Source organism: Crotalus tigris, unplaced genomic scaffold (assembly GCF_016545835.1).
Source record: "Crotalus tigris isolate CLP2741 ecotype Arizona unplaced genomic scaffold, ASM1654583v1 scf7180000020347.5012614909:4044961, whole genome shotgun sequence".
NCBI lineage: Eukaryota > Metazoa > Chordata > Lepidosauria > Squamata > Viperidae > Crotalus > Crotalus tigris.
This window is the reverse complement of record NW_024097978.1, coordinates 3,982,262-4,009,387: the sequence shown is the minus strand read 5'-3', so window position 1 is coordinate 4,009,387 and position 27,126 is coordinate 3,982,262. Positions and strand designations below refer to the sequence as shown.

The 27,126-nt window shown below is 41.8% G+C and overlaps 1 long non-coding RNA gene across 2 annotated transcripts; it reads right to left on the bottom strand.

Annotated features, from left to right (window-relative positions):
* Positions 1 to 13,303: 13,303 nt before the first annotated feature.
* Positions 13,304 to 19,151, bottom strand: LOC120318694. 2 transcript variants are annotated; one of them, XR_005559567.1, is made up of 13 exons: positions 18,372 to 19,151; positions 17,593 to 17,654; positions 17,232 to 17,308; positions 16,930 to 17,020; positions 16,580 to 16,653; positions 16,367 to 16,430; positions 16,205 to 16,266; positions 15,941 to 16,004; positions 15,784 to 15,849; positions 15,504 to 15,647; positions 14,975 to 15,061; positions 14,660 to 14,716; positions 13,304 to 14,304 (listed from the first exon to the last, which is right to left on the bottom strand). It is a non-coding gene; the product is annotated as an uncharacterized LOC120318694 (long non-coding RNA). The 2 variants fall into 2 exon arrangements; XR_005559566.1 differs by having other exon boundaries at positions 13,304 to 14,716.
* Between the last annotated feature and the right edge of the window lie 7,975 nt (positions 19,152 to 27,126).

Here is a 27,126-nt window from a genome sequence, read left to right as displayed (position 1 = left end):
GGGGGTTCAGAATACTTAATCTGCGAACACCTACCTCACTGAAATGAGAACTGGCATCACCTCTTCCTTCCTGGGGCTCCGGGCGGTGGCACGAACACCCATCAAACCCTGCAAGTAACAATTGAAAGTATAAATTAAAAGTCCCCTGCATGTTGTGGAACGTTTATCTTCCCCAGGAGGGAAAGACTGCATTCAACAGGGAAAGACAAAGCAGATCATGGAAGATTTGGCTGATAGGAAGCCATCAAGATCTTTCCATGAATCCAAAAGGCTCCTCTTGCTTTTGCTAGGCTGGCCAGGTTCCCCCAAGTGAGAATTCCTCCCTTTCCCCATCCTGTTATGAGGGATGAGCCCTGACTGGCCATGTCGCAGAAGCATCCTTACCCCTTGGGAGGAAGGCCTGCGTCCATCGGACACACGAATCTGTGTCTGCCATTCTCCCTTCTGGTCCGCCTGTTCATGTGCCTCGTCAGTTCTGACCGAAAGAAAAAGATGACATGTCAAAAAATATCCATCTAGCTCTGCCTCTCATTTCTAAGACCAGCCAACCAGTCAGCCTTCCCATCTTTTGGCCTCTGCAAGCCGCTTGCCAAGAGAAAGCCATCTTGGGGAGAGGCTGTTAGAGACCCTACAGTCCATCAGTGGTGCCCCACCATGCCCAGGGTTTGAGGAGAAGGGGGTGGTACCTGTCAGGAGGCACAGGAAGGTTCTCTACGTCGCTCTTCCTGCAGCAGAAGAGCGCCGAACATCTTTTCCAGATGTTCTGTGAAGAAAAGAGAAATAGAGATGAGCCAGTCGGAAGAGTTGCGAAGCATGACTTTCTCCCCTACTACTGCCAGTTTCTTGGCAGCTGAGATGGCCACACTTACTCTAAAAAACTTCCATACAGCCATGACCCCAAGCAGCTGTTTGTCCTTTCACTGCACGAAGGGAGAATGGGCAGTTGGGCCCTGGTTGGTGGCTTTTCAGAGAAACTGACAACCTCGTTGCCTCGGAAACTAGGTAAACAAGGGCCACATTCTAAACCTACCCAAGGAGAGCAGCTCACCTGGATTTAGCAGTGTCTGGGCGGCCCGGTGGTTGACTCCTTTGGTGGCCTTTGGCCTCTTCCTTTCATGTGGGAACAGGAACAACAGAGAAGCACCATCATTGTGGCACAAAGCACAGAAGGAATCATACAATCCTAGGGTGTGGCTTTTAGACCAACCCCCTGCCCAAGGAAGGGCTCCTCACACAGGGTCTCCAGGGAGGGGAGGGGACATAGTGCACTCTCCCCTCGGGGCTGCGGAGGCTCTGATCATGTGCAGGGCTCGCGCTCCCCTTTCAGCTCCTCCCAAGCTGGACGTGTGCCAGTGGATGCCCCGCTTGACTGGGACATGGCTCCAATAAGGCTGGCCAGATGTGCATCACCTCCTCCCATGCCCTGGCTCAGGAAGGCCCAGGGCAGCCCCTCCTCTCCCCTTACAGATCTAACAGCTCTGAGGGTTTTCCCTAATAAAATACTATTATTTAATCGTTATAGGTAGTCCTCGATTTATGATTGCTTGCTTAATGACCATTTGAAATTATGAAGAACTGACCCAGAACTACTTATGACTTATTTTAATCATTATGGTGTCCGCATATCCCCACCTCCATGATCACATGGTCCCATTTTGGATTCTTGGCAACTGATTACCTTTAGAACTGTTTGCAGTGCCCCAGCGAACACTTAATGACTTCAGCATTCGCTTAACGACTACAGCATTTGCTTAACAACTACTCTAAAAATGTTGAAAATTTGGGTCCAGTCACATGATGCCTCGACTTGTGACTGCAGCAACTTACTACTGTAATTCAGGGCTCATTTTCAGTCTTACGTTGAGGACAACCATTACTGGTAATGTGACTTCAGGCTCAAAGAGAAAAAAGTTAGAGATTTTTAATGACCAGGAGAGAGACTCTGTTCTTAAATCTCTTCTAAATAAATTTTGAAGCATTCGCTGCCCTAATAAATGGCGACGTTTCTTCTTTCTTCAGGAATGAGCTTGCTAGTAGCAAATATATTCTTTTTTCAATTTCAAAATATTATAAACTAGAAACAAAAACAAAAAATAAAGCCCAGGTTCAAAGTACCCAGCTTCACAACTTGTACTTCAGTTATAGTGAAATATTAAACCACATGCTTCACAGAAACAGAACAAATTTTTATTTTTTTTCATGTTTGCAGGTTTACTTCCGAAACATCTATTGTTTCACACAGTTTTTTTTTTCTTCCTCCAATGGGAGGATTCCAATTTATTTTCATATTTTAAATGCTGTCCTTGTATCCTCTTTGAGTTTATAAATATATCTAACTTTGATATGATGCCCCAAACAGGAACAAACGTAGTTAACGTCATGACTGTCTTTCTGAAGCATAGACTTCAGAGTTGTGAAGTGATTAGAGAAATTTCAATGGAAGGTAGAGGAAAACTATTGGAAGCAGGATCAAGTACACATATTGCAGGTAGTCTTCAATTTACAACAGATCATTTAGTGACCGTTGAAAGTTACAGCCCTGAAAAAAGTGATTTATGACGGTTTTTCACACTTACGACCTTACTAGTAGTCCCAGGATCATGTGATCAGAATTCAAATGTTTTCCAATTTGATAATAGTAATAGTAAATTATATCCACAGCATTCCTCTGGTCCACTAATTTTGTCATTTGTTCATACTTATGACTGTTGCTATGTCCGGAGGTCATGCGATCGCCTTTTGCAACAGTTTGAAAATCAAAATCCTTACAGAAGCCAGATTCACTTAACAACCCTGTTACTAACTTAACAACTTGATTCACTTAACAGCTGTGGCAAGAAAGATTGTAAATGTATAAACATAAACATGAATATAAACTAAGTGGAGGAACTCAGTGTTACTGTCCTTTGATTGATGAATCCAAGATCCAATCACCACTCACTGAATTTCTGGACAACAGAAATGGCCTCCTCCTTTCCCAACACAGGGCCTAAAACTCCGTCCTGAGCTGAGGAAGGTCTTTAGTCCCTGCGGTTTGTGCTGTTTTAGTCACCACTCGGGCTGAGACAGGTAATATTGTCAATTGTTTCCACACTTTTTTGCAGTGAAGACAATTGTGGGCAAATACAAAATTCCATAAATAACTATAAATAGGATGATGGTGGTGATAAATACCAGGGCAAAACAAGGCAAGGCAACAGGAAGGAATGGTTACACTGGATATTTCCCATTTGGGAGCAAATCTTTAAATCTCTGTTCCCATTTCCCTCTCTCTCTCTCTCTCTCTCTCTCTCTCTCTCTCTCTCTCTCTCTCTCTCTCTCTCTCTCTCTCTTTGTGTATGTTTATTTGTTTAGTATGTGGCATATCATACCTGGATTTGCAATATATATTAACATTTCATCTAGACTAATAAAACAATATAATATAAATTTGAGAAATATCTATGTTGTAAACCAATGTCTAGGCCATGGGTAGGCAACCTTGGCTCTTTTATGACTCGTGGATTTCAACTCCCAGAATTCCTGAGCCAGCATGGCTCAGATTGGAAACCTCTCCATTTCTCCTCAGCATGGCTGGCTCAGGAATTCTGGCAGTTGGAGTCCACGAGTCAAAAAAGAGCCAAGGTTTCCTCCCCCTGGTCTAGGCCCTCTAACCCTTGAAGCGAAGCATCATGTATATTTTAAAATGAGATACTGTATATGCCCTCAGTTTACAGTGGGGCATGATGTGATGTACAATTTGACGTGGGATCCTCAGTTTGTGTATGTTTCAACACCTGTTTGCTGTTTCTGAGACCTAATGCTAATTGTTGTTTAAATTGTCCTGGCCCAGAATTGTTCCTCATCCTGTTAGTTCCCTTTCTTTTCTGCTTCGCTGGCAGAATGTAATGGCTGGTCTTTACATTTTCTTCAGCTGGCAGGCCAAACCTTTACATTTATTATTTAACCTTATGTCAAGATTGAGCTAGACTAGTACAGGTAGTCCTCAACCTCCTACAGTTCACTTAGTGACCGTTTAAAGTTATGACAACAGCAAAAAAGTGACTTATGACCATTTTTCACACTTATAATCTTGTGGAAAAATAAAGCCTTAAAAAAATAAAGGGCTTTTACGAAATTCCATGGGTGAAAGAGAGATCTTTATTTTTGCGCAAAAAGGTTCAGAAGTGATTTAACAATCAGCAAATTTCTGAACAAGGGGGAGGGTCTAAACTAAAGCTTTATAGGTTTCTTTCTCTCAGGAACAAAGGAAGCATAGATGGAATCTTACATTGTATATGGAATCTACTTTTGTGTAACATTCAGATAGTTTCCCACACGTTAGGTCCATTTCTCATGGGAATACAATGAAGGCAGTTTTTACTTTTATACAATGTTTCTAAATATGCATTAGGTCATCCACGTACTGTTAATACAGCTTTTGGCTAACACAGCTTTCTTTTCAGAGATTATGCAGACACATGATTTTTGCTTTTAGTGATTTTTCATTATTATTATTATTATACTTTATTCTTCTTTATTCTATGTTATTCTATTTCTTTCCCACTTTACTCCCCCCTTTTGGAAGTTTTCCAGCTTAAACTTCCATTATTCTACCTCTGATTCCGGATCTCCTGAAGGTACCATTTTATATTCCCATAAGGCTAACATTGTTTCATGTTTTGCTGTTAATTGGGCTGTACTTTCTGAGATCCTCCGAATCATGGCTATAAGACAGGGGATCAAGCAAGGAATTAAAATACATCCTAGAATTAACAAAACTTGCAGGCCTACAAACCTTCATAGTCATAGCAGCCTTGTTAATTCCAAGATCCATAGCAGTGGTCTCATTGGTTCCATACCACCATTTACCATCTTCCCATGTCCCTGTGCATAGGAGGTCACCTACTGCTACACAAGATTCTGTTTTGTTTCTTGAGTAACATACGTGTCCTACCAAATTGGAAGTGAGACCCCAATCACCATCTTTCCCACTTGTATAGGTTAAATTATTATTTTTAGACATTTCTAGTACCTTGGTATAATTTAACTCTTGTGCCTCCCATGGCCACCTTTCTCCCATGTTTGTTCCACCACACACAAAACAGTTAGACATGCCTAAAGTATGGGCAATGTCTTCTGCTAACTTAACAAAGGTATTGGTTACATGTCTAGGTACTTCAGGAATATGTAGGTTCTCCATTTCCTCATAATATGACCAAAATAATGATTTTTGTTCTGGTCTTTTGGTTGCAGTTATAATTTTGACTTCTATTTCTGACATTGGGTCATAGCCATTTGTATCTATTCCTATCCCAAACATCCATTTCTTACTTTCCCACCTATTCTGTTCTAGGAACCAACTGCCATTCTTGACTGTGAGAGTCACCAAATTACAGTTATCCGTTCCACAGGAATCTGCTTTTGTTTCATTCTTTTCAAACAAGATGTGGTCTATCTCTTTTGGGTCTTGGGTATGCCACTTAATACATGACCACCACTTACATTTGACCGCACATCCATCTGGTGGGCACAAGTACTTATGTTTGGGATAAAGTTGTGAATATTACCGATCCATCCACAACCATATGTTGGAGTCCAATAATTAGCTGCTTTGCAAACATCAAAGGTGACACTAAAACTGGAGTGTGGATTGGATTTCCATTGGGAGATCCCTAAGAGTGCCTGGTCCTTATTGCTAGTTCTTGTTCTATGTGTTTTGATTTGTAAGTCCCAACGATCAGGATCAGACTTCGGGTTATAACACTGATATTGACACCTTTTCTACAAACTTTATATGTAGTTCTATTATACGTACAAGAGTCAGGAGAACTATCTTGGCACCCTTCTGGTTTAACTGTATGGTAAATCAAAGTCTTGGTTATCTGGTTTCCTTGTTTTGTAGTTTAGATACAGTTTTGACAACCTTGGTTTCCCTGTGTTTCTGCTCTTTCTTGGTGTGTGCTACTCAGTAATTCTTTATTAGAGGGTTTCTGCATTATGACCTCTCGTGTAGCCATTGTACTGATTGGTGTAGGAATGTGTGTGCATATTAAATAATTAACAAATATTACGAGCTGTAGAATCCTCATATCTTCCACCGTGCGTAGAGAGACAGCTTCCTGGGGTGTCTCAGCAAGGTTGTTGATCACACCGTGTCTTGGGAACCCGTTGCTGTATTTCTTGTAAATTTCAACACCAAAGGCTTGTCAGTCTTGTCCACCTTGTAGGTCACCGGATCTGCAGATGCAGCTGCTTTCACTCTACTCCAATGGATCCAAGACTTTCCTTCCAGGGTTTTCACTGCCAAAGGAGAACACATGACAACAGTATACGGTCCTTTCCATCTTGGGCTCAAGGGATCTGATTTCCAGTGCTTTACCCACACTCTATCTCCTGGCTTGAACCCATGTGTTGCTGTAACTGATGTAACAATTTCTGTTGATCTACTCCCCCTTTATGTGCCAAATCGGGCCATCCTTGACTGTCAGGTTTAAACAGGCAAGGAGGACAGCCAAACATGAGCTCATAAGGACTAAGTTGTAATTTAGTGCGGGGGGGGGGCAGTTTGATTGCATACAAAACCATAGGCAAAACATCTGGCCAGTGTAGATGAGTTTCCAAACAAAATTTGGTAATAAGTGTTTTAATTGTTCTATGGGATCTTTCCACTCTCGCAGCCGATTGAGGGCGGAAAGCACAATGAAATCTCCACTTAATTCCTAATGCTTGGGCTAAAGCCTGATTGATTTGGTGTACAAATTCAGGGCCATTATCTGATGAAATCCTAGAAGGGCAACCAAATCTAGGAATAATTTCTTTAAGAAATATTCTGGCAACCTGTATAGCTTTCTTATTTACAGTTGGAAATGCTTCAATCCATCCTGAATAGGTATCAATTATTACTAACAATGCTACATATTTCTTACTTCTAGGCATGTCAGTAAAATCAACAACAACATAGTCCATAGGAAAATAAGCGATTGGTTGTCTGCCAGGTGGTATTACTGGTCCTTGGCGTGCATTGGTTTGGGCACAAATGGTACATTGAGAACAAACATCTGCTATTAGCGAAGAAGCAAATGGAATATAAAAAAATCGTTCAAGTTGCTGTAATAATGCAGTTTTTCCCAAATGATGTTGCTTGTGTGCCTGAAAAATAAGTGGGCGAGCAAGTGCCAAAGGGACAGCAATGCGTCCATCAGGTAAAGTGTACCAGCCTTTAACTAGTTTGGCTTGTACATCTTGTTGTAATTTTTGAGTTTCCTCCCTCGTATATATAGGATCAAGTTGTTCTAAGTTAGTGTCTAGATACATGAACCTTGTGACATCTGATTGGAGAGGGGGACCTTCTAATGCAGCTCTTTTTGCTTCTTTGTCTGCCTTCCTATTGCCCTGGGTAATAAGGCTTGAGTCTTTTTGATGTCCAGGACAATGGATGATTGCAACTTTGGATGGCAATTGTGCTGCCTTGATAAGTCTTTTAATCAAAGTTGCATATTGGATAACTGTGCCTGTGGAATCCAAATATCCTCTCTCTTTGTAGATAGCCGCATGTGCGTGTATTGTTAAAAATGCATATTTACTATCTGTATATACATTTAAAGTCCTTCTCGCTGCTACTTCTAATGCACGGGTCAAGGCATATAATTCTGCAAACTGTGAACTGGCTTGACTAGGCAACTGTGCTGATTCAACAGTAGAAGTTTGAGAAACTATTGCGTAACCAGAGTATCTACATCCTTTATCCATAAAACTAGAACCATCAGTAAACCATTGATAGTCTGGATTATGCAAGGGTTGGTCTGTAAGGTCAGGTCTGCAAGAATATTGTAGTTCTATTGTTTGCATGCATTCATGAACAGGTTTGGTTGAATCAGGAATTGGCATTAGAGTTGCTGGGTTTAAAGTTGAGCATTGTTGCAGTGTAACTTGTGGATTTTCTAATAAAAGAGCCTGTATTTTATGCATTCGTTGATTACTTATCCATAAATGTCCTTTATTGTCAATAATTGTCTGCAAGGCATGACTAGTATAAACAGTCACTGGAGCTGAAAAGGTTAACTTGTTTGCCTCCTGCAGTAATAGCATAACTGCTGCTAGAATTTTTAAATATACGGCTACCACAAGGATTTGATTGCTTGCCAATAGATTTATTTAGGACAGATCTGGTGGCTCCCGTGTCAACTAGCATCGGGACAACCTGTCCTCCCACCCTTATTTTAACAATGGGCTCTGGGGGTGGGGCGATAGAACCCTGTCCTCTTCAGTCTTCCCATTCCGTGTCAGCTAAGCCGATCATGTTTTCTTCTCTTTCCTCTGTCTGATTGGGATAAACTGGATGCCCTCTTCCTTTGAAGCTCTTTCTGAAGCCTCTCTGGAAAGTCCCTCTAAATCCTCATCCTCTTCCTCTTCCATACTGGCGAGATTGTCCCCTGGGTTGGCCATTCCTCTGGGGGCACTCCCTTTGCCAGTGTCCTTCTTGTTTACAGATGGCACACTGATTGGGTCCTAGGCATGTTCCTCCCAATGCCACGGCTAACATTTCAACTTTCTTTTTTTCTTTTTGATCTGATTTGCGTTCCTACTCCTTGTCACAGTTACGGAACATATTGTAGCATTGAAATATTAGTGTTATCTGGTCCAGGAACCAACACCTCTCTTAGAGGGGCAATATTTTCTTCTGTTTTTATTTCTAACTTGCTCCTGGTGCGGCTAGAAACTGTTTTGTTTTCTTCAAAGTTATTCACGCTTTTATCTGTTTCTTGAAGGGATCCAGCTGTTGCTAATTTTCCTTCCTCACCGGCTTCTGGCTGAAATTAGGCTTCTCTTTCAGACAGAAGGGATGGAATTTGCTGATTTATTCTCCCTTCTTCTCTTCTAGGAATGTAGGGGGGTGGTCTGGCAATTTCCTCCCTATCTTCCTGGCTGAAAATCTTAGCTTTTGTTTGAGGCTTGGCTTTTTGGCTTGCCAAATATATCTTTGCACACTCTATCTGACATTTTGCTAACCACCTCGGTTTTTCTGCAATGTTGATTTTCCATTGGTCAATATAGGGATACTGGTCCCAATAACCATTTCCAGTCACAATTTGATGAACCCGTGCAACGAGTTCGGGATTCGCCGATCCCATTTTTGGCCACCCTACGCCCAGGGCAGTCCACTCAGATTCACAGAATTTTTTTAACATGGCTGGATTTGGTTTTGGATCTCCATAATCCCTAAAAAAACCCTTTTTGAAATTCTTTAACATGCACTGGAGTGGCATCTGGTCAACGCTCTCCTTTGACTTTTTCCCACCCATTTCTCTAATACACTACCATTGATCACTCAGCATGAGCTACAATGGTTTAACCTCCCACACAATCCTGCCTATTGAAGGCTTAAGGACGCCACCTTTGCCTTCTAGGGGGTGATCAGTCCCCTCTTCCGATCCAAAAGGGATCAGGTTTCCCTTGTTTTACAATACTTGCCTGCAGGCGTTTTCCAGACTCCTTTGTTGATTTAAGATCTGTCTGTCACCCTCACGGATCCTTAGACTGGAATGCTTCCTGATGGCTTAATTCCCTTTCCTTCCGTCGAAGTCTCCTCGTAGTCAAGAGCTACGAAGCCGGCTTTTGGAGCTGTCATCGTTTAGGAGAGGGGGGGCCCCACCAGGGCAATCCATCTTGGAAGGTTAAATCCTTTTTCTTAAAAGCCCTTAAAAATGTCCCGGCGGAGAAATTGCCATAAATTTTGTGGAAAAATAAAGCCTTAAAAAAATAAAGGGCTTTTACGAAATTCCATGGGTGAAAGAGAGATCTTTATTTTTGCGCAAAAAGGTTCAGAAGTGATTTAACAATCAGCAAATTTCTGAACAAGGGGGGGAGGGTCTAAACTAAAGCTTTATAGGTTTCTTTCTCTCAGGAACAAAGGAAGCATAGATGGAATCTTACATTGTATATGGAATCTACTTTTGTGTAACATTCAAATAGTTTCTCACACGTTAGGTCCATTTCTCATGGGAATACAATGAAGGCAGTTTTTACTTTTATACAATGTTTCTAAATATGCATTAGGTCATTCACGTACTGTTAATACAGCTTTTGCTAACACAGCTTTCTTTCAGAGATTATGCAGACACATGATTTTTGCTTTTAGTGATTTTTCATTATTATTATTATTATTATTATTATTATTATTATTATTATACTTTATTCTTCTTTATTCTATGTTATTCTATTTCTTTCCCACTTTACTCCCCCCTTTTGGAAGTTTTTTTTAGCTTAAACTTCCATTATTCTACCTTTGATTCTGGATCTCCTGAAGGTACCATTTTATATTCCCATAAGGCTAACATTATTTCATGTTTTGCTGTTAATTGGGCTGTACTTTCTGAGATCCTCCGAATCATGGCTATAAGACAGGGGATCAAGCAAGGAATTAAAATACACCCTAGAATTAACAAGACTTGTAGGCCTATAAGCCTTCATAGTCATAGCATTAGGACATTCATGTACTGTTAATACAGCTTTTGGCCAACACAGCTTTCTTTCAGAGATTATGCAGACACATGATTTTTGCTTTTAGTGATTTTTCATTATTATTATTATTATTATACTTTATTCTTCTTTATTCTATGTTATTCTATTTCTTTCCCACTTTACTAGTTTGACGTGATCAAACGTTAGATCCTTGGCATACTTATGTTCATACTTATGACTCTTGCTGTGTCCTAAGGTCACATGTTCACCTTCTGCAACAGTTTGAAAAGCAAAATCAATGCAGAAGCCAGATTCACTTAACCTCCATGTAACCAACTGGATAACCCAGTATAATTTTGCAGGGTTCTTCGTTTCCTCTCAATACACTCTACTAAAACAACGGCTTAGTAAAGGTGGGAAAGAGCTATAGCCATTCGCACTTCTTTAATTTATATCAACATGACATCTTAGATTCTCTTTTTTATCATGCCTTTCTCTGTTTTGTAGGATATTATGGTAAAACAGTAGCTGCTCAGTCATGGTATTTAGTGGATTTAGCAAACGAGTGGACTTTATGAGAAGAATCGTGGAAATGGCAAGTAGCGGGTTTTCCATAGTTGTTAGTGACAGACCTATTGCATTCTGGATTCGTTCTTCTGTTATTGTATTTCATTTTGACAACCCATCCTTACTATACAATATTTGTGTAGCTCGGTTACTGTGGTCAGCGGCCTAGAGGAGTGCTTGAGTGGCATTTGGATGTGGGGAACATGGAAAATGCTGAAAAGTTGGGAGTTATCTCTAGATAATCAATAAAGCTTTTTCTATTTCAATATATATAGGTACCCATTTGCAATATGACTTTTGGCAATAAATAATAATTAACATTAATCATTGCAATATTGTCGGCATCATCAACGACCAAAATACGCATCACCCCAGAGGCAACTCATGTGTCTACATTCACAGCCCCCTGAAAAACATCCTGGCCCAAGGGAGCTTTTATCATTTACGGTGGACATGTGATAAAGTAAAGAAATATTGGAGTAGGATTTCTATTCTAATACAGAAAATTCTGAAAGTGAATATAAAGGTAAAAGCAGAAACTGTTCTTTCTGGCTTAATGGAAAAAAGACTTGGAAAAAAAGATGGAACTTCAATGTTATATACGTTGATGGAAGCCAGACTACTTTATGTACAAAAAGGGAAGGACATTTCGATCTCCACAATGGAGGAATGGTTGCAAAAGTTGATGGAGGTAGCAGAGATGGCTAAATTGACTCCTTTGATGAAAACAACAACAACACATGAGTACTTTTTTTTCAACTTGGAAACCCCTTCTTCACTTCTGGAATTCTAGGAGGTTGGACTAAAAGATCTCCAAGGTCCCTTCCAACTCTGTCATTCTGTTAAATTCAGCTTCTAAGTGACTTTTATGGCCTCTGATAAATATCTTTTTGGGGTTTTATCTTCCAGCCTATTATTAAATGGTAAATATAGAATCTTTCTTCTGTAAGTAAAATCGTATTCCAAAAATGTTTCCAGGTTGGTTATTTATTTTAAGATGTATATTGCAAGACATCATCAGTGCTCCTTGTCTATAGAAGAAATAGCCCTCCAAAGTACAGGAAGTCCTCAACTTACCACTGTTCATTTAGTGACCATTCGAAGTTACAACGTCACTGAAAAAAGTGACATATGTTCGTTTTTCACAGTTACCCCCTTTGCAGCATCCCCATGATTCTGTGATCAAAATTCAGATGCTTGGCAACTGGTTCATACTTATGACCGTTGCTGTGTCCCAAGGTCATGTCACCTCCTTTTGTGACCTTCTGACAAGCAAAGTCAATGGGGAAGCCAGATTCACTTAACAACCAGGTTACTCGCTTATGAACTGGAGTGATTCACTTAATAGCTGTGGCAAGAAAGGTCATAAAATGGGGCAAAATTCCATTAACAAATGTCTCTCTTGACAACAGAAATTTTGGGCTCCATTGTGGTTGTAAGTCGAGCACTACTTGTACTTTTGGTTGGGAAGTTGACATGTGTTTGCCTGTGCCAGATGAAATTGGTGCCTCTCTGTAAGCGGTCAGATTGCAGTCGCTGTCAGGCCACCATTTACATGGAGAGAAATGGCCAGTCTGGGAGTTGCGCTCACCTCTCCAGAGAAAATCGGTTAGAGGGGTTGAATTGCAGAGCTGTATGCAAATGCGGTTTTGTAGATGGAGATGCACAGAGGATAATACTGATAATCTTTCATATCTTTAAAAAAAGAGTAATAGCATTTGGCACCTAATACCAGTCTGGAATTAAGACGGTAAGTCTTACTGGTGATTAAGTAGGACATCATGTGACCAAACCTATTCTACAACGGTGTTTGCAGCGGTCATTAAATGAAAGCTGCAGTCGTTAAGTGTACCCATTTTTCAGAATGGGCATTTTTTACCAGATATTGGTAGTCAACGCCAGCAAAACATTGTAAGCTGTAGTCACGTGATTGTGGGATGCTGCAAAAAGCTCTGAATGTGATCTGGTTGCTGATTGCCCACAATGCAATTGCATGAGTGCAGATGCATGAGGGCAAACATCAAGCCTTTGAATCCAAGCCCTAAATACCTTATATTCTTATTCTTACTAAACGTGAAGCTTCACATCTTTTTCAATGGAAAATGTAGTACCAATTAACAAGGTTACTGAGAAGAGAATAACAAAGCAAGGTATGCAATGTTGCCATTCACATGATCATTTTTATTTACAGTTTAATTGAAATCACTGGCATGGAAATTGTTCACGTCTGGATAGGACATACACTTTCCTTGCCATTTTAGTTGTCCCATTTGTGTATCTTATATACGGTATTTTGCTAGTGTGTGCAACAATCTAGCATGAGTTGCAAGAAATTATTGCCTCTTAGCCAGTGTAACTTGGGTATTCTTCTGTAAAATTCCTTCTTCTGGAAGAATGCAAACTTTCTGCCCCCATAGCAGATCTACAGTGCTTTCTGTGCCTCCAATCATGATGTTCCAAGGACAGATCTTCCTGATGTTGCTGAACAAAATTCTCCTTCTTACTAGACAATACACTGGTTGATGTTCAGAAAGTACAGGTAATCCTCCACTTACGACAGTTCACTTAGTGACTGTTCAAAGTTACAACGGCACTGAAAAAAGAGACTTATGATCTTTTTTCACGTCCGTTGCAGTAGCCCCTTAGTCACATGATCGATATTCAGATGCTTGGCAACTGACTCATGTTTATGACTGTAGCAGTGTCCCGGGGTCATGTGATCAACTTTTGAGTCCTTCTGGCAAGCAAAAACAATGGGGAAGCCATATTCTCTTAACAACTGTGTTACTATCTTAACAACTGCAGTGATCTGCTTAACAACTGTGGGAAGAAAGGTCGTAAAATGGGGCAAAAGTCACTAAACAAATGTTGTATTTAAAAGATAAATTTGGGGATCAATTGTGGTAAGTTGAGACTACTTGCGCGTAGCTGAGGAACCTCCGGAAGTGTCAGGTTTCCATTAATATTGTAAGTGAATACTAATCACTGTATCCCATAGAACGGTGGAAAAAATACGAGAAAACAGACAAAGAAGTTTGTTGAAATTCTGCATTTAACGAAAAGTTTGTTATTCCTAACAAAAGTGTAATAAAACTAGGTTTAAACTAAATTAGCAGATATAAAGAATTTTTTAGTTTTATTCTCAAACAACAAGAACAAAAACAAGAAGATGCACAACAACAACAAGTACAACAAAAAGAATTACAACAATAACATTAACAAGACGCAGGAACTTCCTCGTTGGAAAGTGGCTCCTCGCAGGGCTTCGCCGCTGGGGCTGATTCCGCCGTCCGTCTATATGCAGATAGAATATCAGAGCAGAATACCAAGAGTTGGAAGGGACCTTGGAGGTCTTCTACTCCAACCCCCTAGTCATGAATGCATTGTTCCCAGCATGGCCTCCATTTGTCTGCTGTGCTCAATTGCCAGCTTCTGGTGCAGCCCATCAAGAAAGGCAAGACTGCCTCCTAGTGAGTGAAAGAACCACCCTTTGCTGCTCCTGCCTTTTCTCTTCCCTAGTTGTTCTCGGATAGTGCAGAAAGCAGTTCCTGCTCAAAGCTAACCATCTGCGTCTCAGGGCTCTCCTGCTGCAGCTGTGCTTCAGCCAAATCACTCTCCGCTGGCTGCTCGGAGGCATTGGCCAACTCACCTCCTGATGTGCCTGGGACTGGTTCATCCTCCTCCGATCTACCTACTGGAGAGGCGTCTGGGGAAGGAATCAAAGGCTATTCTTAGTACCACACTCTTTCTATAAAAGTATACAAACTTTGTTCTTTCTGGAGTTACTTTTCTTACTTTTTGTGGGGTATCAAAAGTAAGGAGAGGGTTGCCATTTCCTTCTCCAGTGGACCACGTTATGTCAGCACTCTGCACTATGACCTGTCTGACTTGGGTGACCCTGCCCGTCAGAGCTCGTTGTTTCCTTGAGCAAGGCATTGATCCACAAAGAGGCTAAAATAGGTACCTCTTTTAATTAGAGACTGAGGTCCAGGGAGTCCTCCTCCAGGCTGCTGACATTGTCCAGCGAGGCTTCCCCTTCTTCGGGAGAATCCTGTGAATGACAATGATGACTTTTTATCCATCAGTGAAAGGAGACTCAGAATTCCTAAAAGGGGTCCGATTGATTTGGGATTGCCATCAGAAACAATGCTTCTGTTGCAATCCCCACTCCCACCCACTCTGCCCGATAAAGCCCTGCCTGGAAACAGCAGGTTGCTGGAGAGGATGACACGCAGAAAAACGAAAGGGATAAACAGGGTGGGCCATATCTATTTAGGACCCCAGTCCACTGAATTGGCCCTTCCCTTCTGGTTTGCAGTAAATCAATCGCAACAGAGCTTGGGTGCTTCTAGTTAGCCTAAGTACCTTGTCCCAAGGGCCAGGTGTCACCTTTATCCACTGCCCAGAGCTCTCCAGCACAGTTCACTCAGATTAGGAGAACTGAATAGAGGGACTCTATCCCTCCCCAAGAGAAAACACTTTGTCTGTCTTACCCACGGACTGGACGAAAGGCTGGCCTCCGAAGCCTCTGCAGCCTGCTCCCAGCTTCCCTCAGACTCCTCATCCAAGAGGGCAGAAATGGAGTCAAAATCCTCCAGGCTGTTGTTCCGGGAGCCCACCAGGACTTCCATCGAATCCTGCAAATGACAGTATCGAGGATAAATCCTAAGCTTTCTGCATCCCAATAAGATTGCTAAAGGATAGGGTGCATTCAGGCCCTGTGCGCCAACAGCAAGAGAGCCTCCATCAGCCCCATTGCCAAGACTTTCTTACCTCCGAAGTATGCGTCTTCTCCCCAGTAGGAGAGAGCTGCTCCTCCGCCGGCTGGTCTTCTTCGTCCTGAAATAAAAAGGCAAAGATTCTGTCTGTTGGCATCTCCACAGAGACAATGGTTCTTCGTTTAGTGGGGTAGAAGTTGTTCGCGCCTTACCGATTCTCTGCAGGTCTCTGATCTGGGGGGGAGTCGCGGCCTCCAGTGCTTTTCCTTTTCCTCTCTGGGGAGAGAAACGAAGGAGCCAAACATCAAAAACAGCCATGGGCCCTTTTTTAAAAAGTGGTGACGTGGAGGCTCTAAGAACCCTTCCAGCTGGCCTGCCAAAGAGATTGGCCTGAGATTCTTCCTTTAGCAGAAGCAGAGGCAGAGGGCAGAGATCCTCCTCTCTGCAAAGGCTTCACCCTCTGAGGTGTTACCTACCTTGATAGGCAGGCACTGCTTTCCTCCTGCACCTCTCTTGGTCGGTATTCTTCCGAAGGATCCTGAAATAACAATGCAAATATTACAAATGTTGGCATATCAACAAATCCACAGCGAAAGGGCTTCTGCCATTACCATGGTGAGGAGCTGGTCTGGGCTTACCGACTCAGTGCAGGTCTCCTAGATGATTGAGAGCCGCGGCCTCCACTTCGCTATCTTCTCATTTCTAGGGAGAGAATGAAGGGCCAAAGATCAAAACTAGCCATGCGATGCCCCCCCCTGCCTCTGCAAAGGTTTCTTCTAGCCCTTCTCTTTAGGGCTTTACTGCGGCTGCCTTTTAGGGGGCTTCAGAATACTTAATCTGCGAACACCTACCTCACTGAAATGAGAACTGGCATCACCTCTTCCTTCCTGGGGCTCCGGGCGGTGGCACGAACACCCATCAAACCCTGCAAGTAACAATTGAAAGTATAAATTAAAAGTCCCCTGCATGTTGTGGAACGTTTATCTTCCCCAGGAGGGAAAGACTGCATTCAACAGGGAAAGACAAAGCAGATCATGGAAGATTTGGCTGATAGGAAGCCATCAAGAACTTTCCATGAATCCAAAAGGCTCCTCTTGCTTTTGCTAGGCTGGCCAGGTTCCCCCAAGTGAGAATTCCTCCCTTTCCCCATCCGGTTATGAGGGATGAGCCCTGACTGGCCATGTCGCAGAAGCATCCTTACCCCTTGGGAGGAAGGCCTGCGTCCATCGGACACACGAATCTGTGTCTGCCATTCTCCCTTCTGGTCCACCTGTTCATGTGCCTCGTCAGTTCTGACCGAAAGAAAAAGATGACATGTCAAAAAATATCCATCTAGCTCTGCCTCTCCTTTCTAAGACCAGCCAGCCAGTCAGCCTTCCCATCTTTTGGCCTCTGCAAGCCGCTTGCCGAGAGAAAGCCATCTTGGGGAGAGGCTGTTAGAGACCCTGCAGTCCATCAGTGTTGCCCCACCATGCCCAGGGTTTGAGGAGAAGGGGGTGGTACCTGTCAGGAGGCACAGGAAGGTCCTCTACGTCGCTCTTCCTGCAGCAGAAGAGCGCCGAACAACTTTTCCAGACGTTCTGTGAAGAAAAGAGAAATAGAGATGAGCCAGTCGGAAGAGTTGCGAAGCATGACTTTCTCCCCTACTACTGCCAGTTTCTTGGCAGCTGAGACGGCCACACTTACTCTAAAAAACCTCCGTACAGCCATGACCCCAAGCAGCTGTTTGTCTTTCACTGCACGAAGGGAGAATGGGCAGTTGGGCCCTGGTTGGTGGCTTTTCAGGGAAACTGACAACCTCGTTGCCTCGGCAACTAGGTAAACAAGGGCCACATTCTAAACCTACCCAAGGAGGGCAGCTCACCTGGGTTTAGCAGTGTCTGGGCGGCCCGGTGGCTGACTCCTTTGGTGGCCTTTGGCCTCTTCCTTTCATGTGGGAACAGGAACAACAGAGAAGCACCATCATTGTGGCACAAAGCACAGAAGGAATCATACAATCCTAGGGTGTGGCTTTTAGACCAACCCCCTGCCCAAGGAAGGGCTCCTCACACAGGGTCTCCAGGGAGGGGAGGGGACATAGTGCACTCTCCCCTCGGGGCTGCGGAGGCTCTGATCATGTGCAGGGCTCGCGCTCCCCTTTCAGCTCCTCCCAAGCTGGACGTGTGCCAGTGGATGCCCCGCTTGACTGGGACATGGCTCCAATAAGGCTGGCCAGACGTGCATCACCTCCTCCCATGCCCTGGCTCAGGAAGGCCCAGGGCAGCCCCTCCTCTCCCCTTACAGATCTAACAGCTCTGAGGGTTTTCCCTAATAAAATACTATTATTTAATCGTTATAGGTAGTCCTCGATTTATGACTGCTTGCCTAATGACCATTTGAAATTATGAAGAACTGACCCAGAACTACTTATGACTTATTTTAATCATTATGGTGTCCGCATATCCCCACCTCCATGATCACATGATCCCATTTTGGATTCTTGGCAACTGATTACCTTTAGAACTGTTTGCAGCGCCCCAGCGAACACTTAATGACTTCAGCATTCGCTTAACGACTACAGCATTTGCTTAACAACTACTCTAAAAATGTTGAAAATTTGGGTCCAGTCACATGATGCCTCGACTTGTGACTGCAGCAACTTACCACTGTAATTCAGGGCTCAATTTCAGTCTTACGTTGAGGACAACCATTACTGGTAATGTGACTTCAGGCTCGAAGAGAAAAAAGTTAGAGATTTTTAATGACCAGGAGAGAGACTCTGTTCTTAAATCTCTTCTAAATAAATTTTGAAGCATTCGCTGCCCTAATAAATGGCGACGTTTCTTCTTTCTTCAGGAATGAGCTTGCTAGTAGCAAATATATTCTTTTTTCAATTTCCAAATATTATAAACTAGAAACAAAAACAAAAAATAAAGCCCAGGTTCAAAGTACCCAGCTTCACAACTTGTACTTCAGTTATAGTGAAATATTAAACCACATGCTTCACGGAAACAGAACAAATTTTTATTTTTTTTCATGTTTGCAGGTTTACTTCCGAAACATCTATTGTTTCACACAGTTTTTTTTTCTTCCTCCAATGGGAGGATTCCAATTTATTTTCATATTTTAAATGCTGTCCTTGTATCCTCTTTGAGTTTATAAATATATCTAACTTTGATATGATGCCCCAAACAGGAACAAACGTAGTTAACGTCATGACTGTCTTTCTGAAGCATAGACTTCAGAGTTGTGAAGTGATTAGAGAAATTTCAATGGAAGGTAGAGGAAAACTATTGGAAGCAGGATCAAGTACACATATTGCAGGTAGTCTTCAATTTACAACAGATCATTTAGTGACCGTTGAAAGTTACAGCCCTGAAAAAAGTGATTTATGACGGTTTTTCACACTTACGACCTTATTAGTAGTCCCAGGATCATGTGATCAAAATTCAAATGTTTTCCAATTTGATAATAGTAATAGTAAATTATATCCACAGCATTCCTCTGGTCCACTAATTTTGTCATTTGTTCATACTTATGACTGTTGCTATGTCCGAAGGTCATGCGATCGCCTTTTGCAACAGTTTGAAAATCAAAATCCTTACAGAAGCCAGATTCACTTAACAACCCTGTTACTAACTTAACAACTTGATTCACTTAACAGCTGTGGCAAGAAAGATTGTAAATGTATAAACATAAACATGAATATAAACTAAGTGGAGGAACTCAGTGTTACTGTCCTTTGATTGATGAATCCAAGATCCAATCACCACTCACTGAATTTCTGGACAACAGAAATGGCCTCCTCCTTTCCCAACACAGGGCCTAAAAATCCGTCCTGAGCTGAGGAAGGTCTTTAGTCCCTGCGGTTTGTTCTATTTTAGTCACCCCTCGGGCTGAGACAGGTAATATTGTCAATTGTTTCCACACTTTTTTGCAGTGAAGACAATTGTGGGCAAATACAAAATTCCATAAATAACTATAAATAGGATGCTGGTGGTGATAAATACCAGCGCAAAACAAGGCAAGGCAACAGGAAGGAATGGTTACACTAGATATTTCCCATTTGGGAGCAAATCTTTAAATCTCTGTTCCAATTTCCCTCTCTCTCTCTCTCTCTCTCTCTCTCTGTCTCTCTCTCTCTCTCTCTCTCTCTGTTTGTGTGTGTTTATTTGTTTAGTATGTGGCATATCATACCTGGATTTGCAATATATATTAACATTTCATCTAGACTAATAAAACTCTTGTGGAAAAATAAAGCCTTAAAAAAATAAAGGGCTTTTACGAAATTCCATGGGTGAAAGAGAGATCTTTATTTTTGCGCAAAAAGGTTCAGAAGTGATTTAACAATCAGCAAATTTCTGAACAAGGGGGAGGGTCTAAACTAAAGCTTTATAGGTTTCTTTCTCTCAGGAACAAAGGAAGCATAGATGGAATCTTACATTGTATATGGAATCTACTTTTGTGTAACATTCAGATAGTTTCTCACACGTTAGGTCCATTTCTCATGGGAATACAATGAAGGCAGTTTTTACTTTTATACAATGTTTCTAAATATGCATTAGGTCATTCACGTACTGTTAATACAGCTTTTGGCCAACACAGCTTTCTTTCAGAGATTATGCAGACACATGATTTTTGCTTTTAGTGATTTTTCATTATTATTATTATTATTATTATTATTATTATTATTATTATTATTATTATTATTATACTTTATTCTTCTTTATTCTATGTTATTCTATTTCTTTCCCACTTTACTCCCCCCTTTTGGAAATTTTTTTTAGCTTAAACTTCCATTATTCTACCTTTGATTCTGGATCTCCTGAAGGTACCATTTTATATTCCCATAAGGCTAACATTATTTCATATTTTGCTGTTAATTGGGCTGTACTTTCTGAGATCCTCCGAATCATGGCTATAAGACAGGGGATCAAGCAAGGAATTAAAATACACCCTAGAATTAACAAGACTTGCAGGCCTATAAACCTTCATAGTCATAGCAGCCTTGTTAATTCCAGGATCCATAGCAGTGGTCTCATTGGTTCCCACCATTTACCATCTTCCCATGTCCCTGTGCATAGGAGGTCACCTACTGCTACACAAGATTCTGTTTTGTTTCTTGAGTAACATACATGTCCTACCAAGTTGGAAGTGAGACCCCAATCACCATCTTTCCCACTTGTATAGGTTAAATTATTATTTTTAGACATTTCTAGTACCTTGGTATAATTTAACTCTTGTGCCTCCCACGGCCACCTTTCTCCCATGTTTGTTCCACCACACACAAAACAGTTAGACACGCCTAAAGTATGGGCAATGTCTTCTGCTAACTTAACAAAGGTATTGGTTACATGTCTAGATACTTCAGGAATATGTAGGTTCTCCATTTCCTCATAATATGACCAAAATAATGATTTTTGTTCTGGTCTTTTGGTTGCAGTTATAATTTTGACTTCTATTTCTGACATTGGGTCATAGCCATTTGTATCTATTCCTATCCCAAACATCCATTTCTTACTTTCCCACCTATTCTGTTCTAGGAACCAACTGCCATTCTTGACTGTGAGAGTCACCAAATTACAGTTATCCGTTCCACAGGAATCTGCTTTTGTTTCATTCTTTTCAAACAAGATGTGGTCTATCTCTTTTGGGTCTTGGGTATGCCACTTAATACATGACCACCACTTACATTTGACCGCACATCCATCTGGTGGGCACAAGTACTTATGTTTTGGGATAAAGTTGTGAATATTACCGATCCCTCTGGAACCATATGTTGGAGTCCAATAATTAGCTGCTTTGCAAACATCAAACGTGACGCTAAAACTGGAGTGTGGATTGGATTTCCATTGGGAGATCCCTAAGAGTGCCTGGTCCTTATAGCTAGTTCTTGTTCTATGTGTTTTGATTTGTAAGGCCCAACGATCAGGATCAGACTTCGGGTTATAACACTGATATTGGACACCTTTTCTACAAACTTTATATGTAGTTCTATTGTATGTACAAGAGTCAGGAGAACTATTTTGGCACCCTTCTGGTTTAACTGTATGGTAAATCAAAGTCTTGGTTATCTGGTTTCCTTGTTTTGTAGTTTTGATACAGTTTTGATACAGTTTTGACAACCTTGGTTTCCCTGTGTTTCTGCTCTTTCTTGGTGTGTGCTACTCAATAATTCTTTATTAGAGGGTTTCTGCATTATGACCTCTCGTGTAGCCATTGTACTGATTTGTGTAGGAATGTGTGTGCATATTAAATAATTAACAAATATTACGAGCTGTAGAATCCTCATATCTTCCACCGTGCGTAGAGAGACAGCTTCCTGGGGTGTCTCAGCAAGGTTGTTGATCACACCGTGTCTTGGGAACCCGTTGCTGTATTTCTTGTAAATTTCAACACCAAAGGCTTGTCAGTCTTGTCCACCTTGTAGGTCACCGGATCTGCAGGTGCAGCTGCTTTCACTCTACTCCAATGGATCCAAGATTTTCCTTCCAGGGTTTTCATTGCCAAAGGAGAACACATGACAACAGTATACGGTCCTTTCCATCTTGGGCTCAAGGGATCTGATTTCCAGTGCTTTACCCACACTCTATCTCCAGGCTTGAACCCATGTGTTGTTGTAACTACTGGAGGGGGTTGTTGTTCCATCATATAATGGCGCAATTTTGAAACGGCCAAATTATGAAGCTGTAACTGATGTAACAATTTCTGTTGATCTACTCCCCCTTTATGTGCCAAATCGGGCCATCCTTGACTGTCAGGTTTAAACAGGCAAGGAGGACAGCCAAACATGAGCTCATAAGGACTAAGTTGTAATTTAGTGCGGGGGGGGGGGCAGTTTGATTGCATACAAAACCATAGGCAAAACATCTGGCCAGTGTAGATGAGTTTCCAAACAAAATTTGGTAATAAGTGTTTTAATTGTTCTATGGGATCTTTCCACTCTAGCAGCCGATTGAGGGCGGAAAGCACAATGAAATCTCCATTTAATTCCTAATGCTTGGGCTAAAGCCTGATTGATTTGGTGTACAAATTCAGGGCCATTATCTGATGAAATCCTAGAAGGGCAACCAAATCTAGGAATAATTTCTTTAAGAAATATTCTGGCAACCTGTATAGCTTTCTTATTTACAGTTGGAAATGCTTCAATCCATCCTGAATAGGTATCAATTATTACTAACAATGCTACATATTTCTTACTTCTAGGCATGTCAGTAAAATCAACAACAACATAGTCCATAGGAAAATAAGCGATTGGTTGTCTGCCAGGTGGTATTACTGGTCCTTGGCGTGCATTGGTTTGGGCACAAATGGTACATTGAGAACAAACATCTGCTATTAGCAAAGAAGCAAATGGAATATAAAAAAATCGTTCAAGTTGCTGTAATAATGCAGTTTTTCCCAAATGATGTTGCTTGTGTGCCTGAAAAATAAGTGGGCGAGCAAGTGCCAAAGGAACAGCAATGCGTCCATCAGGTAAAGTGTACCAGCCTTTAACTAGTTTGGCTTGTACATCTTGTTGTAATTTTTGAGTTTCCTCCCTCGTATATGTAGGATCAAGTTGTTCTAAGTAAGTGTCTAGATACATGAACCTTGTGACATCTGATTGGAGAGGGGGACCTTCTAATGCAGCTCTTTTTGCTTCTTTGTCTGCCTTCCTATTGCCCTGGGTAATAAGGCTTGAGTCTTTTTGATGTCCAGGACAATGGATGATTGCAACTTTGGATGGCAATTGTGCTGCCTTGATAAGTCTTTTAATCAAAGTTGCATATTGGATAACTTTGCCTGTGGAATCCAAATATCCTCTCTCTTTGTAGATAGCCGCATGTGCGTGTATTGTCAAAAATGCATATTTACTATCTGTATATACATTTAAAGTCCTTCCCGCTGCTACTTCTAATGCACGGGTCAAGGCATATAATTCTGCAAACTGTGAACTGGCTTGACTAGGCAACTGTGCTGATTCAACAGTAGAAGTTTGAGAAACTATTGCGTAACCAGAGTATCTACATCCTTTATCCATAAAACTAGAACCATCAGTAAACCATTGATAGTCTGGATTATGCAAGGGTTGGTCTGTAAGGTCAGGTCTGCAAGAATATTGTAGTTCTATTGTTTGCATGCAGTCATGAACAGGTTTGGTTGAATCAGGAATTGGCATTAGAGTTGCTGGGTTTAAAGTTGAACATTGTTGCAGTGTAACTTGTGGATTTTCTAATAAAAGAGCCTGTATTTTATGCATTCGTTGATTACTTATCCATAAATGTCCTTTATTGTCAATGATTGTCTGCAAGGCATGACTAGTGTAAACAGTCACTGGAGCTGAAAAGGTTAACTTGTTTGCCTCCTGCAGTAATAGCATAATGCTGCTAGAATTTTTAAACACTGGGGCCAGCCTTGTGAAGAAATGTCCAGGTGTTTTGACAGATAAGCGACAGGGCGGTTCCAACTTCCCTGTTTTTGGGTAAGGACCCCTAAAGCTACATTTTGTCTTACATCCACATAAAGTGAAAAAGGCTTAGATATATCAGGTAGTCCTCGGGCGGGGGCTGTGGTGAGAGCCTGTTGCAATTGTCTCATTGCTTGGGTTTGTTCCTCTTGCCACAACAGAGGTTCTTTTTCTGGTCCCCTTAAAGCTTGGTACAATGGTTTAGCTGTGAGAGCGAAGTTAGGAATCCAAATTCTACAGAAGCCTGTAATTCCCAAAAAGGCTCTAACTTCCTGTTTTGTTTGTGGGATGGGAATCTGTAACACAGCTTGCTTTCTCTGGGGGCCCAAAGTTCTTTGTCCTTGTGAAAGTTCATAGCCTAAATACATTACAGTCTCTTGAATTAATTGTGCTTTCTTTTTGGATGCTCTATAACCACAGTCTTGTAACAATTGGAGCAGTCTGGACGTGTTTTCAAAGCAATCCTCCCTGCTTTGGCCAGTTACTAAGACATCATCGACATATTGAAGGCAACAATCCTCTTGTCTGACTAACTTCAGATAAGCAAGATCTTGGGCTAGGGCTTGACTAAAGCACGTTGGTGAATTTTTAAATATACGGCTACCACAAGGATTTGATTGCTTGCCAATAGATTTATTTAGGACAGATCTGGTGGCTCCCGTGTCAACTAGCATCGGGACAACCTGTCCTCCCACCCTTATTTTAACAATGGGCTCTGGGGGTGGGGCGATAGAACCCTGTCCTCTTCAGTCTTCCCATTCCATGTCAGCTAAGCCGATCATGTTTTCTTCTCTTTCCTCTGTCTGATTGGGATAAATTGGATGCCCTCTTCCTTTGAAGCTCTTTCTGAAGCCTTTCTGGAAAGTCCCTCTAAATCCTCTTCCTCTTCCATACTGGTGAGATTGTCCCCTGGGTTGGCCATTCCTCTGGGGGCTCTCCCTTTGCCAGTGTCCTTCTTGTTTACAGATGGCACACTGATTGGGTCCTAGGCATGTTCCTCCCAATGCCACGGCTAACATTTCAACTTTCTTTTTTTCTTTTTGATCTGATTTGCGTTCCTCCTCCCTGTCACAGTTACGGAACATATTGAAGCATTGAAATATTAGTGTTATCTGGTCCAGGAACCAACACCTCTCTTAGAGGGGCAATATTTTCTTCTGTTTTTATTTCTAACTTGCTCCTGGTGCGGCTAGAAACTGAGGTTTCACTTTCAAAGTTATTCAAGCTTTTATCTGTTTCTTGAAGGGATTCAGCTGTTGCTAATTTTTCTTCCTCACCGGCTTCTGGCTGAAATTGGGCTTCTCTTTCAGGCAGAGGGGGTGGAATTTGCTGATTTATTCTCCCTTCTTCTCTTCTAGGAACGTAGGGGGGTGGTCTGGCAATTTCCTCCCTATCTTCCTGGCTGAAAATCTTAGCTTTTGTTTGAGGCTTGGCTTTTTGGCTTGCCAAATATATCTTTGCACACACTATCTGACATTTTGCTAACCATCTGGGTCTCTGTGCAATGTTGATTTTCCATAGGGGTACTGGTCCCAATAACCATTTCCAGTCACAATTTGATGAACCCGTGCAACGAGTTCGGGATTCACCGATCCCATTTTTGGCCACCCTACGCCCAGGGCAGTCCACTCAGATTCACAGAATCTTTTTAACATGGCTGGATTTGGTTTTGGATCTCCATAATCCCTAGAAAAACTCTTTTTGAACTTCGCACATGCACTGGAGTGGCGTCTGGTCAACGCTCTCCTTTGACTTTTTCCCACCCATTTCTCTAATACACTACCATTGATCACTCAGCATGAGCTACAATGGTTTAACCTCCCACACACTCCTGCCTATTGAAGGCTTAAGGACGCCACCTTTGCCTTCTAGGGGGTGATCAGTCCCCTCTTCCGATCCAAAAGGGATCAGGTTTCCCCTGTTTTACAATACTTGCCTGCAGGCGTTTTCCAGACTCCTTTGTTGATTTAAGATCTGTCTGTCACCCTCATGGATCCTCAGACTGGAATGCTTCCTGATGGGTTAATTCCCTTTCCTCCCGTCGAAGTCTCCTCGTAGTCAAGAGCTACGAAGCCGGCTTTGGAGCTGTCGTCATTTAGGGGAGGGGGGGCCCACCAGGGCAATCCGTCTTGGAAGGTTAAATCCTTTTTCTTAAAAGCCCTTAAAAATGTCCCGGCGGAGAAGTCGCCATAAATCTTGTGGAAAAATAAAGCCTTAAAAAAATAAAGGGCTTTTACGAAATTCCATGGGTGAAAGAGAGATCTTTATTTTTGCGCAAAAAGGTTCAGAAGTGATTTAACAATCAGCAAATTTCTGAACAAGGGGGAGGGTCTAAACTAAAGCTTTATAGGTTTCTTTCTCTCAGGAACAAAGGAAGCATAGATGGAATCTTACATTGTATATGGAATCTACTTTTGTGTAACATTCAGATAGTTTCTCACACGTTAGGTCCATTTCTCATGGGAATACAATGAAGGCAGTTTTTACTTTTATACAATGTTTCTAAATATGCATTAGGTCATTCATGTACTGTTAATACAGCTTTTGGCCAACACAGCTTTCTTTCAGAGATTATGCAGAGACATGATTTTTGCTTTTAGTGATTTTTCATTATTATTATAATTATTATAATTTATTCTTCTTTATTCTATGTCTAGGCCATGGGTAGGCAACCTTGGCTCTTTTATGACTCGTGGATTTCAACTCCCAGAATTCCTGAGCCAGCATGGCTCAGATTGGAAACCTCTCCATTTCTCCTCAGCATGGCTGGCTCAGGAATTCTGGCAGTTGGAGTCCACGAGTCAAAAAAGAGCCAAGGTTTCCTACCCCTGGTCTAGGCCCTCTAACCCTTGAAGCGAAGCATCATGTATATTTTAAAATGAGATACTGTATATGCCCTCAGTTTACAGTGGGGCATGATGTGATGTACAATTTGACGTGGGATCCTCAGTTTGTGTATGTTTCAACACC